The 14,218-nt window shown below is 35.3% G+C and overlaps 1 protein-coding gene across 1 annotated transcript in view; it reads right to left on the bottom strand.

The window, feature by feature from the left end:
* The window catches only part of RNGTT (RNA guanylyltransferase and 5'-phosphatase), a 221,505-nt gene that overhangs the window by 93,363 nt on the left and 113,924 nt on the right, over positions 1–14,218 (bottom strand). The gene's annotated exons all lie outside the window — the stretch shown is intronic.

The raw sequence follows: 14,218 nt of genomic DNA on the forward strand, positions 1-14,218 counted from the left end.
ATTAAACATCTGATTTATTAAATATAATATCAATTACTTTTCATTAAGCAAAATCACTACTTTTTTTCTGAATATAATTTTTGTTATTTTTAACTGATGAGTGAAGTTAGATATCAACCATCTTACTGATGGCCTCTTTTTCCTGCCAAAGCATGTAGACACTTGTTTGTGAAAGTCTCGAAAAATAATGAAACCTGTTATTCCCTCCAATCCTACTATAACTTAAAGGAAGTTTGATCATTTTTTAAAAATTCTGTTCCTTCTTATTCAATAGCTTTACTGTGGGATAATTCACAATTAATAAAATTAACTAATGAATTTTGTCAAATGGATACAATCATGTAACAATCGCCAGAATCATGATATACAGCATTTCAATCACCCCCAAAAAGTTTCCCCTTGACAGCTGCAGTCAGCTCCCTGTTACCAACTCTCTGGCAAGAGTGACCTTCTTTCTATCACTATAGTTGTGCCTTTTCTAGAATTCATAAGAAATTCTTACACAAGGTTTTGCTATATGCTGGTGCATATATTAGCTTGTTCCTTTTTATTAAACTGAGCAGGATTCCATTCTATGCATATACCACAAATTGTTTATGCATTTACAAGTTGATGGATATCTGGGTTGTTCCCATTTTTAGGCTACCAGGAATGATGCTGGTCTGAACATTTGTGTGGACATCTGTTTTCATAACTTTTGGGTAAATACCCAGCAGTAGAATGGCTGGGTCACATGGTTAATGTATGTTTAACTTTACAAGCAGCTGTCAAATCGTTTTCCAAAGTGGCAGTGACATCTTCCATTCCCACCAGTAATACATGAGAGATCAAATTGCTCCACATCCATCCTAGGACTAGGTATTGTCGGTCTTTTTAATTCTAAAGTATGTCTCAACATTTTAATTTGCATTTCTCTAAATGACAGATGTTGAAGATCTTCTAATTTGCTTATTTGCTGCTATCTGTGTATTTTCTTTGGTGAAGTGTCTGTTCAAAATTTTTCCCTTGTTTTTACTGGGTTATCTCCTTATAAGTGAACTGGAAGAGTTGTTTACATATTCTGGATAAATAGCCTTGTTTGGATACATGTACTGCAAATATTTTCTACCAGTTTTTGTCTTGCTTTTTCATTTTCTTAACAATTTCTTTTGAATATATTTTAATGAAGTCAAAATCAACTATTTTTTCCAGCTTTATTGAAGTATGATTGAGAAATAAAAAATTTAAGGTATACGACATGGTGTTTTGATATATGTATACACTGTGAAATAATTACCACAATCAAGCTAATTAACATATCCATCATCACACAGTTACTTCTTTGTGTATGTTGTAAGAACATTTAAGATCTATTCCCTTAGGAAATTTCAAGTATACTTTATTATTAACCACAGTCACCATGCTATACATTAGGTTTCCAGAACTTATTCATCTTATAACTGAAAGTTTCTACCCTTTGATCAATATCTCCCCTCTTCCCCTACCCCCCAGCCGCTGGTAATCACCATTCCAAACTCTAAGTTTGACTTTTTTTTTTAAGATTCCATATATATATATAAGAGCTTATTTTACTTAGCATAATGTACTCCAGGTTCATCCGTGTTGTCAATATTGGCAAAATTTCCTTCTTTCTTAAGGCTGAATAATATTCCATTGTATATGTATACCATTATTTTCTTTAACCATTCATCCACTGATGGACACTTAGGTTGTTTCCACATTTTGGCTACTGTGAATATCGCTGCAGTAAAGATGGGAATGCACGTGTCTCTTCAAGATGATTTTATTTCTTTCGAATACATATCCAAAAGTGGAACTGCTGAATGACATGTAAGTTCTATTACTAATTTTTTGAGAAACCTCCATATTATTTTTCGTAAGAGCTATATCAATTTACAGTCCTACCAACAGTGCACAAGGGTTCCCTTTTCTCCACATCCTCACCAGCAAGTTATGTTTTCACTTTTTGATGATGGCCACCCTAACTGGTGTTAGGTGATATCTCAGTGTGGTTTTGATTTCCATTTTCCTGATGATTAGTGATGTTGAACATCATTTCAAAATCACCAATTTTAAACTTTTACAATTTGTGCTTTTTGTGCCCTCTTTAAGGAATCTTTGCCTATCCTAAGGTCACTGCAATTTTCTACTACATTTTCTTAGAGGAATTTTATAGTTTTAACTCTTATTTTTAGGTATATGATCCATTTGAGGTTAATTTATTTATAAGATGTGAAGTAAGGGACTGTTTGTTGTTTGGCAGTTGGATATCAATTTCATCCAGCACCGTTTGTTAAAAGATTATCCTTCTCTCACTGAATTGCCTTGACATCTTTGTCAAAAATCAGTTGTTTATAGATATAGATATATTTCTATTCTTACTAATCTGTTGCATTGATAAACATCCCTCTCTTTCTGCTCATAGCATATTGTCTTGATAACTCTAGCTCTATATTAAGTTTTGAAAGCAGGTTATTTAAGTCCTCAACTTTGTTTTTCTTTTTCCAAATTTTCTTAGCTAATGTAGCATTTATATTTCCACATATATTTTATTTTATTTATTTTTTATTTATTTCATTTTTGTCTGCATTGGGTCTTCCTTGCTACGTGCGGGCTTTCTCTAGTTGCGGCGAGCGGGGACCACTCTTCATTGTGGTGCGTGGGCTTCTCATTGCAGTGGCTTATCTTGTTGCAGGGCATGGGCTTTAGGCACAGGTAGTTGTAGTGCGCAGGCTCTAGAGCACAGGCTCAGTAGTTGTGAATGGGCTTAATTGCTCTGCGGCAGGTGGGGTCTTCCCAGATCAGGGCTCGAACCTGTGTCCCCTGCACTGTCAGGCAGATTCTTAACCACTGGGCCACCAGGGAAGCCCTCCACATATACTTTAAAATTACTTGGTCAATTTCTATGAAAAATAAGTTTACTGGGATTTTAAGTAAGACTGCAGTAAATTAATAGATCAATTAAGGGAAAAATAACATCTTAACAATACTGAATCTTTTGATTCATGAACACTTCAAATCTCTCTATTTACTTAGTACTTAGGTCTTCCTAAATTTCTCTCAGCAATGTTTTGTAGTTTTCGGTATACAGGTCTTGCACAACTTTTGTTAAATTTCTTCCTAATAATGTAATACTTTGGTGGTATTATCAATACAAAAAATCGGTTGTTTCTATACAACAGCAATGAATAATCCAGAAAGGAAATTAAGAAATCAATTCCATTTACAATAGCATCTAAAAGAACAAAATACCTAGGAATAAATTTAACAAAGGAAATGAATGGTCTATATACTGAAAACTACAAAACATTACTGAAAAAGTTTAAAATGACCTAAAAATGGAAAGACATCCCATATTCATAGATAGGAAAACTGATATTGTGATTTATAATAAATATACATTTGGTCTTCATCCCCACTTCTGGCACAGAGCTCCTAAAACCCTTGGAATTTCCAAAGTGAAGAGAGTGATATGGGTCTTTTATTATGCTAATGAGGTGACTTTGAGGTAGCACCTAGGGATGGGGTCTAGTTGCCAGGAGCCAACCAAGTGATCAGAGGGGTGGAACTTTCAGTCCCACCCCTCTGACCTCTGGGGAGGGGAGGGGGGCTAGAAGTTGGATCAATTGCCAGTGGCCAATGGTTTCATCAATCATGCCTGTGTAATCAAGGCTCCATAAAAACCAAAAAAGAAAAATGGGGTTCAGAAAGTTTCTGGGTTGGTGAACACATGGATATTCAGGAAGAGGGGGTGCCTCGAAAGGGCACAGAAGTTCCACGCCCCTCCCCCATGCCTTGCCTTATGTATCTATTTCCTCTGGCTATTCCTGAATTACATCCTTTTATAATAAACCAGTAATCTAGTAAGTAATATATTTTTCTGAGTACTGTGAGCCACCCTCGCAAACTAATTGAACCTGACAAGGGGGTCATGAGAACTTCTGATTTATAGTCAGGTGGTAAGTAGTACCGGTAACAACCTGGAATTTAACTGGTGTCTGAAGGCCAAGGACAGGGTCCTTGGAACCTCCAATCTACAGCTAGTCAACTAGAAGCACAGGTAATAACATGAACTTGCAACTGGCATCTGAAGTTAAGGAGTGGGGGAGGGTGGGGAAACTGGAAGCAGTACAGTTTTGAAGAGCCCTCAACCTGTTGAATCTGACGCTATCACTGGGTAGACAGTGTCAGAATTGAGTTGAATTGTAGGACACCCAGCTGGTGTCAGAGAAGTGCTTGTTGGTGTGGAAAACCCCCTCCACACTGGGACTGGTCTCAGGACACCCATTAAGAAGAATTAATATTGCTAAACTGTCAATACTACTCAAAGCAATCTATAGATTCAATGCAATCTCTATCAAAATTCCAACAACTTTTTCTTTTTAACAGAAATAGGAAAGCCAATCCTCAAATTCATATGCAGTTACAAGAGACCCTGAAGAGCCAAAACAATCTTGAAGAAAGAACAACACAAAGTTATAAGACTCACACTTTCCAATTTCAAAACTTACTATAAAGCTACAGTAATCAAAACAGAGGTGTTGACATAAGGACAGATATTTAAACCAATGGAATAAAACTGAGAGTACAGAAATAAACTCATACATTGATAGCCAATAGCCAATTGATTTTTTTTTACAAGGATGCCAAGTCCATTCAACGGTGAGAGAATACTCTCTTCAACAAATGATGCTGGGACACTGATTTCCACAAGTAAAAGAATGACGTTTGGAACCCTACCTCCCATCATATACAAACACTAACTAAAAATGGACCAATGCCCTAAATATAACAGCTAGAACCATAAAACTCTTACAAGAAAACACAGGGGTAAATTTTCATGATCTTGGATTTGGTGGTGAATTGTTAGATATGACATCAAAAGCACAAGCAATAGGGCTTCCCTGGTGGCGCAGTGGTTGAGAGTCCGCCTGCTGATGCAGGGGACACGGGTTCGTGCCCTGGTCTGGGACGATCCCACATGCCATGGAGCGGCTAGGCCCGTGAGCCATGGCCGCTGAGCCTGCACGTCCAGAGCCTGTGCTCCACAACAGGAGAGGCCACAACAGCGAGAGGCCCACGTACTGCAAAAAAAAAAAAAAAAAAAAAAAACACAAGCAAAAAAAAAAAAAAATAGATAAACTGGACTTTATCAAAACTAAAACACGTGTGTATCACAAGATATCAAAAAAGTGAAAAGATAACCTACAGAATGGGAAAAAATGTGCAAATCATATACCTGATAAGGGTTTAATATCCAAAATACATAAAGAACTCCTACAACTCAACAACGAAGACAACCCAATTTTTAAAATTGTCAAAGAACTTGAATACACATTTCTTCCATAGAAGAGATACAAATGGTGAATAAGCACATAAAAAGATGCTCACTATCATTAGCCATGAGGGAAATGTAAATCAAAACCATAATGAGATACTACTTCATATGGGTGGCTGTAATTTTTTTTTTTTTTTAGAGGAAAATAACAAGTGTTGGAGAGGATGTGAAGAATTAGTAACCATGTATGTTGCTGTAAGGAATACAAAATGATCCAGCCACTATGGATAATAATTTGACAGTTCCTCAAAAACTGAATTTGAAACACAGAATTACCATATGACTCTGCACATGGTAGAGCAAAAAAAATTGGAAACAGGGACCCAGATACTGACATGTCTACAATCTAGGTTTCCATCACCATATAAATGGGTAAACAAAATGCAGTATATACATACAATGGAATATCATTCTGCCACAAAAAAGAATGAAGTTCTGACACATGCTACAAAATGAATGATCCTCAAAAACACTATGCTAAGTGAAATAAGCCAGACACAAAAGGACAAAAATGGTATGATTCCACCTGTATGAAATATCCGCAATAGGCAAATTCATAGTGACAGAAAGTAGATTAGCGGTACCAAGGGCAGGGGGTGGAGGCGGGGGGCATTGAGGGGGTGGGCGGAAGGAGCGTTATTGCTTAATGGTTACAAAACTTCTCTTTGCACTGATGTAAAAGTTGTGGAAATGGTTGTACAACATTGTCCATCTAATCAAAGAGACTACAGCACAGGAAAAAAGTGTTTTAAATTATTCTAGAACATAGTAAAAAGAGAAAATCTTTTACTTTGGTGGCTATGGACTTATTATAGAGGAATGAAGATTGAAAGCTTTGAGTAATGGGTAATATTCACTAATGCAGACTTATACCATGACGTAAATACGAGCAAAACACTTGGGTAGAAAAATATAGAATCTCCTGAAGGAGAGGAAAGTATGTCAATTCAGCGAGGGCATTATGGGGGACGGGGCCATATTATAAGAAAGGTACTCAGGAAGGAAAAACTGCTAAGTGTTCTCATTACTAATATTTTTTTAGATATACGAGTCAAATTGCATTCTAACAGATTTTTATAAATTTGAGGAAAAAATGCAAAAACCCTAGTCATCGGATCTCTTACTTCAAACAGAAGTCCATATAATGACAAATTTAGTATAACAAGTTTTGTTAAGAAAGACAAACCATTGGAGTTGATAGGAAAGACATTTTATCTGTAGCAAATTTAAGAACATAATGCACACTATTTTCCCCCAAGGCTTGTGCTTAAACATGAATGAATATAAAATCAAATATATAATATTTCAGTGGAAGTTTTTGTCCATTTATTTGCCCTGAGAGATTCATTTAGGTAACACATGTCCTTCAGGATGATCACAAATAAACCTCTTTAGACTTACTGAATATAAATGTTTTTATAAATGTTAAAACTGCTAAATTTTCCAGTCGTGACCCCATTAATAAAAATAATAAAATTTAGTCTTTTTTCTAATAAAGTCTATCTGACAGAAACATCACAGACCTTTTAGTAACAGTGGTTCCCTATGGTAGTGAAGGGTAAAAAGGAGTGAGGGGAGAAAGGAGTGTCAGCATCCCACACCAACCCCACTCACAACAGCTGCCAAGGGAATGTCACATGTACAAACAAACCATCATTTACTTCTGTTCTCTATTCATTTATATGACTATGAGTATGAGACGACTTCGAAAACCAACACTAATCTAAGTTATTAAATCTAGGAAATGTTAATGATTGTACAGCTTTAAAATATTTCATATTGGGTACCTAATAACAAATTCTAAACGTAATTTTAATATAATATTATTTGTAAAATAGCTACTAACTATCCTTCACATTCTTCTCTCTGGAAATCATCTAATGGAGAATAGCATATACTGACTCTTCTGCTTTTACACAGCAATAGTTCAAGTACATAAGTCATTCCTCATCTGACTGTACACCAAACCATTTATATTAATTTGAAAACCTAGACTTGACATGACTGAGAATTTCAAAGCACCTTTATGAAAATCAATGAAATGTCTGACAAAAATTTTTAGGAAATTATATTTTAAAAATACTGTAGTTCTGAATTACCAAATATAAATGCAACGACATAGATCCCATGAGTAAAATATATTTAAATACCTGTTCGAATGTAAATTCTACTTCAGTAAAATCATGTTTGATCATGTGCCTACAAAACAATTAGTAAAATAATAAATACTTGATAAAAAATTTTAAAAATATGGGCTTCCCTGGTGGCACAGTGGTTGAGAGTCCGCCTGCCGATGCAGGGGACACGGGTTCGTGCCCCGGTCCGGGAAGATCCCACATGCTGCGGAGCGCCTGGGCCCGTGAGCCATGGCCGCTGGGCCTGCGCGTCCGGAGCCTGTGCTCCGCAATGGGAGAGGCCACAACAGTGAGAGGCCCGCGTACCGCAAAAAAAAAAAAAAATTTAAAAAATAAAGTGAAAATTTTTTTAACTTATAAAATATTAGTCTCAGGTATTTTTAAATTTATATGTTTAAATAGAATATTTTAGATTATGAAATGACTTAAATTAGCACTATTCACAAAAGACTATGTATATCAATAACTATCAATAACCTTTTTTCAAGTTCCCCAAAATAATAAGGTCAAAGATATTATATAATACAGGGAATTAAGCATTTTAAATATAAATATTTGTGAGTCCTCAAACTTGAAACACACTTGCTGAATATAAACAAGGGTACAAAAACATCCTTTCAAGCTACATTTTCCAATGTATAATTAGGGAGTAATGCATTTTAATTTCATTAAACTCACCAGCATGTATCTAGAGTAAAATAATTATCAAAGCTATATTTAATTGATACATATAATACTTAGTTCTATAGAAGCAAATCTGATTTTACCAGGTGAGTTGTTCAATAAAAAATTAGAGATAGATTATGTCTGAAAGCAATTACCAATATTACCTGAGATGTCCATTATTATCTTTAAAAAGAAAAAATGTAATGAATGCAGATGTCAGGCAACCAATTAAGATGCTTAAGGAAGTGTTTACCAAAAGAGAGCAGAACGTCGCTTAAAGGTACAGGATGGCCATGTGCCAAACAAGTCCTCTAAAACTAAAAGAAAATGAAATGGAGGCAGAAGTGATATACCTGCTATACAAAACAGTGGTTCTCAATTAGAGATTTTACCCCCCAGGGGATATTTGGCAATGCCTACATTTTTGGTTGTCACGCTGGGGAGGGAAGGGTGAGCTACTGCCATCTAGTGGGTAGAAGCCAGGGATGTTTCTAAACATCTTACAACGCACAGGACAGCTGTACACAGCAAAGAATTATCCAACCCAAAATGTCAATGGTACCAAAGTTGAGAAACTGATCTAAAGGAAGCTAGTAGTAATAACAACAAAGAGGACAAGATATCTGGTTCTTCTTTGCCTCTACTAACTACTAACTTCATGATTCAAAGCAAATTCAAAGTGTGGGCTTCATCTATTTCACTTGCAAAAATGCAAGAGCATTTTGCTTGCCTAAAAACAGGATATCTAAACCAGAGATACCTAAAATGCTTTGTAGCCCATGCTACTCTATGATTTCCACTAGTAAAATGTGAGCAGTTATGTTATCGTAATATATATTCCAGGCCCTGCACTGAAACCTGAGACATACTGTCCTCTTCAGAAGGCTCACATCTAGGAAAGATCCCTGGCCTTACCATGTATTAGTTTTATTTTTGTTGTTTTTCTAGAATTTAGTTTTAAAGAAAGCAGAAAAGATCCTCTTTGGTAATTCTACTGGACAGAAAAGTAAAACAACTCTAGATTTATTGACTTGATTATATCCTTTTGCTCATGTTTCACTGAGAAGCAAATAACCAACACCTATTTTGCAAAATAAGACACATAAATATCCTGTATGGAGGAAAAGTCCCTAATCAACACTACCTACCTACTATGTGCCTAGTACCATACTAGTTGGGGAAGATACAAATTCTCCCAAGACAGTGGGCTCAACCACAGTGAGGCTTTTAATATAACCTCCAAGAGAGATTAGAGAAGTACTCAAATGAACACAAACAAAGTTGCTGAGGAAGAACAACAGAGAAACATGAAAATCAGGGGGTAGGGGTAAAGGAAGTTTTCTTGAACAAGAAAAATGCATGAATTGAATTCTGAAGAATAATTAGGCTACAAGAAAGTTCTACACAATGAGAACACAAATATACCTGAGTTGAGGGGAAGTCTGCTCAAGTTTTCTGAGACTAAATTGGCCCAGTGCTCTATGCTGTTCTTGTTGATGTAGAGGAGGTGAAGAGTCGATCTCCTATAAAAATAGCTCAAGGCAACCCCTTGGTATTTCATTTCTAAAAAGTCACAAACTTGGTAAAGATAGTAGGGAGAGGTATCATAGAAAGAAGCAGGGGAAGAAAACGGAGAATTCCATTTTCAAAAGCTTGCTGACATTTCTCATCTGCTTATGGAAGTTTTACTACTACTTATGGAAAGTGAAGTTGTGATTTGAGAGTAAAATTTAATATTAGAGAATTAATACAATTTCTTGGCTTAATAGGTTGGAAAACTTACTCAAAAATACATTTGTATTACTATTTCTATTATCTGATTCACAAGTCTAATTTCTTGCTGTTGTTTTAATATAAAATAACCTATAGCTTACATTTCTAATGAAATAATTTCGGAAAAAATACAGTTACACAAAGACCTCTGCAACTTCAGCTTTACTTTCCATGTCTGGGCGGTTCCATATAACTACACATGAAATTAAACTTTAACCAGTAAGGAAATGGGGGTAAAGACAAGTTAAATGAAAATACCCAGTTAGTATCAAGGCCAGTTAATAGACCTGAGTAAGAATACTAGAAAAATGAGGGGTACTGAAAGCATGCAGTAAACTCCCTCTTTTTACAGATTAACTGATAACCCAAATCGTTAGACTTGTCCAAAAAATTCTCAAATCACAGTAATACAGAAATCTTTCCACTATTAACAAAAAAATACAGATTTATATCATTTGTCCAAAAGCAAATGATGAAAGGTTGGGTTAGATGATCTCATATTATAAAACTGTTCCAAAAGGAACCAAGTCAGTTGTTTTCTAATTACTTTTAGCCTAGTTCTGTGTGGAGCGGTGAGTAGGAGGGACAAGCAACTGGCAATGCCGTGTCTAGTGGGAAGAGGGAGCTCAGACAACCGAATAAACCTCAGCACCTAAACCACTTACCTCTTCTCTCCCACTCAGGCCCCACTGAAAGCCTACTGAACCGTCTGTCCTGTCTCATCTCCGGCACAGGCCCCATCTCCCAAAGTATCCTGGCCCTACTCCCTGGGCCCACCAAGGTGCCTCTGCCACTCCATCAGTCTGCACTCTTCTCACACTGCTGCAGGGTCGAGTTTCTTCATAGCCCTTTGAGGGCAGAAACCCTGCCTTTATCCAGTTTTATTATTTCTTACTCAGCAATGTGTATAACATACAGTAGACACCCAATTTATTAGATGAAGGCATGAGCTAATATATTCCAAAGCTCAGGATTAACTCTCCCTTAATATCCAAGACTACTGCCATCTGGTATAAAATTCCACTAACTTTGACAGCTAGCAGATTCTCACAGTTTCTCCTCTTCTCTGGTGGTCACAAGTCTAAATAAACGTGGTCTACTGATAGGGGAATCAAACTCTAGATACAAGTAACATCTGCAGCCTAGTTACTTTATACATCAAGTACGTTACCCTCCTTTTTTGCTAATCTGTGCAGCGTAGTATCACTAAAATAATTTTCTCTGCTCCTAGTACTGGTACGAAGAAGAGCATTGTAAGAACACAGGGGAGCACACTCACCGAATCAGCGGGGCTTCCCCAAGGAAGCCACACCTAATTTGATATTCAAAGGCTGAATGGGAGTAATACCGAAAGGAAGAAAACAGTTTGTTGCAGAAGAAACAGCTGGTGTAAAGATGTACTCATTACAAATACTTCAATTTGCAGCTTTTACAAAATGAATTGGTCTACCAGTAAAAAGCCCCACTGAAGTTATCAATGAACTTTGACAACAAAAGGAAAATTTATTCTAAATTGACAAAGTGTATGTTTTAAAATATTTCCTCCTAGAAGTCTGAACTCCCCTAAGCATAAGGGATGGGAGCTATCAATAATAAGCCCTATCCTTCTGCTGATTCCAGTATGTCCCGAGATGCTCAAATTAGAGCACTAACAAAATATACATTAAAATACATGGCCAGACAAATCCTGAAAAGCAAAGTGCAAAATAATGTGCTACCTTCCTTGAAAAGTGGAGTGGGAATAAAAATGTATTAACAAATTTGTATTTACTTATAAATGCATAAAGAAACTATGAGAAGATAAGTTAAAAACAAACAACAGTAGATAATTGAGGGAGGCGAGAAGAAGGAGAGGGAGACTTTCTTCTCTGTATTTGTCTTACTACATGTTAAATATCTGTATTATCTAGTTAAAATTCAAATTAAACATATACCTCTGTAAAACACAATTTTAAAAAAATCTACCATTAATTTTTCAATATTAAATGTTATCAATAAAAAAGAACTATCCCTAATTCACTGTGTTTAACATGTATCATTTATATGAAAATTGATTTTGCACTTTATATATTTACCTTCTTGGAATTCACTGATTCCTTCATTTTGTGAAGTCCTTATTTACATTTATTTGTCCTTTTCTCTGCTAACAATATGTCATCATTAGCAGTGTCTTTTTGTTGTACAGTAACAGTATATATCTATATCTAGCTAAGGCTGATTACAAATTATTCCTCTTCAGCTGTTTATTTTGTCAACAAAATTCAATGGAAAAGCAAATGTTTTATTTATTAAGAAAGCTAGAACAATAATATTCTTATCTTTTCTTCTTCCTTACACAAAAGCAAGCTAAGAATATTTTGCTGTGTTCCAGAAGTTGATTAAGGAAAAAAAATTAAAAATAAACAAGGTGTATTTTCTTCCTTGGCAGTTCACTATTACAATTCTTTGGAAATTATTACATATTTCTCAATTAAAAAAATAACATATTTCGGGGAAAGATAGAATGACACTTTTCCAGTCTGCCAGGAAACAGAGCCCTTCTTCAATTGAAGACCTATCAAAATATGCAAGCAAATGTCATGGCAACAGAAGCTTTCACCATGGTAACATCATCTCTGCTACAGAGGAAAACCACTCTAATTCGTCATGTACTTCAAGACAAGACATTAGACTAATTCCAATTTTCATTTTACAATCTATCCATAACATTCAATATACCTGGCAGTAGTAAAGACTTAATAAAAACATTAATATTTCACAAGAAAGCAATATTAAAATCAAAGCTGACTCTATTTACATGCAAATTGATTAATGGGTGAAACATAAAACCAAGCTGACCCACCTTACAGAAAATCAAGATAGTGATGAAAACATAAAAAAACAATTCTATCACTATTGCTTGAGAGTAAATACTCTAAACTCAATACAGAAACAATTCTACGTTTTACTAATCACAATATAGCTAGCAGATAAAACAAGAAAAAGTCTTATTTTAATAAAACAAAGAAAATAGTTCAAGTTTTTATTACCACCTCTATTTTGCAATTCATTACATATAATTCTGTTTTTATTTCATAGTGAGGAGTATTAATGGCACAAAAATTCTTATCTAGAAACATGTCTCCAGATGACAAAAGTAAAATCAAATATGATTTTTAAAAGGTTAGAAATCAATCATTACTACAAATAAAAATTTACTATGCTACATAAATCATTAAAACCGCTTGCAAAAGCTAGTAAACAAACATGGATTATCAACTTTATAAATTAAACTTAAAGATCTAATAGCTGTCAAGTAAAAGATCTACTACCTATAGCATATTAAAATGTCAAACGGCCAACTTAAAATATTCATTTTTAGGTAACAAACCACAAAAGATTAGCAATTCAAAATGTCAATGAAATCGTAAGACTGAAAACCTTATATATAAGGGTCTAATAAAACCTATCTGGTTTATGGTATAGACTAATAACCAGATGGAAAATTCAATCTGAAGATACTTCTTTTTAAAAATGATCACCTCAGTTTGTTCAAAGTTTGAGCTTTAAGCCTTAGAAAGACTAGAGGTTCATATTAAAATAAACAGCCAATTTCTTCTTCAAAGAAAACAGCCAATTTCTTCTTCAAAGAAAATACCCATTTTTCTCAAAATATTTAAATATTTTGGCAAGTATAACTTATACTTCAATTTTTTAAAACACTGTTTATGAATAAAGTAATATAGTTAAGTCACCTTTAAATAAAAATATCAGTTACTTTCACATCAACAGCAAAACACAAGGGGAAACAAAAAGGCAGCATGGGATAAAGAAGAGAGTAAGCTGGCTTCAAATCTAGGTTTGGTCTTTAACCTGAAAACAAGGGAAAATCACTAGAGATTAAGGAGGAAGACCACTCTGGATATGGTATGAAGAAAAGACTGGAGGGGGATAAAGTGGAGGCTGCAGGACCAGTTAGGACACTGCTGCAGTGGTCCAGGCAAGAGGCAGTGAATGACAAGTCACACTGGAGTGTGGCAGTGGTAATGGAGAGAAAAGGGAATAATTTAAGAGAGATTTAGGAGATAAAGCAAGATTTGGAGACGGATTAGAGGGATAAAAGAAGGAAAGGCGTCAAAGATGACATCTAGATTTCTCACTCAAGTAACTGCATATAAGCAACTGAGGGATGAAATGTTGGGAAAGGATCATTTTGTACAGTTTGTATGTTGGCTTGTTTGTTTGGGGAGTAGGGATGGAGTTCAGCTTCAAAGTATACTGAGTTTCTGATGTTTCTGAGAAATTTAAAAGGTGATATCAGGGTAGG

The sequence above is a fragment of the Monodon monoceros genome, unplaced genomic scaffold (assembly GCF_005190385.1).
Source record: "Monodon monoceros isolate NGI ecotype Baffin Bay Population unplaced genomic scaffold, NGI_Narwhal_1 Super_Scaffold_15, whole genome shotgun sequence".
Classification (NCBI taxonomy): Eukaryota; Metazoa; Chordata; class Mammalia; order Artiodactyla; family Monodontidae; genus Monodon; species Monodon monoceros.